The following is a 567-nucleotide window of genomic DNA, read 5'->3' on the forward strand; positions in this document are numbered from 1 at the left end:
CCTGCCTTCAAAATAGAAAAATTCAGAGCCTCCGATGACTAAAGTACAATAAATAATCAGTAAACACAAAAACATACTTTATTTGTTTCTCCTTTATACAAAATAAAGAAACTAGAAGCAAAAACTATAATACATCCTTAAATTGGTGGAGCCTCCGGGAATTGGGGTGGGACTCAGCCTCGAGGCTCGGGTGTAATTTCTGCTGTTGTGGTGTTTGGGTTGGTTTAGTTCTGGGGTTTATTGGCCTTTTGTTGTTGTTGTCGTTGTGTTTTTCCTGTTTCTGCCTCTTTCTGCTGCCTTTCCACCACGTGGGAGCCCAATCTCAGCCGGTCACTGGGGCACCCCTGGGCCTGCCCTCCCCTCATCCCTCTCCTGCTCCCCATCACCAAAAACCGGGTCCAAACCCACCTTCTCCTTGGGGATAAAATGGGAACAATAAAAATAAGGGCAAGGAGGGGCTGGGGGGGTTATTCCTGCTATTCCCCATTCCTCCCCTCCCCCCCATGATGTGGTAGGGAATAATTAATTAAAAAGGATGCTAAGTAGCAGGAGGGAGCCCTGCCCTAG

The sequence above is a fragment of the Acanthisitta chloris genome, unplaced genomic scaffold (genome assembly GCF_000695815.1).
Source record: "Acanthisitta chloris isolate BGI_N310 unplaced genomic scaffold, ASM69581v1 scaffold32802, whole genome shotgun sequence".
Lineage (NCBI taxonomy): Eukaryota > Metazoa > Chordata > Aves > Passeriformes > Acanthisittidae > Acanthisitta > Acanthisitta chloris.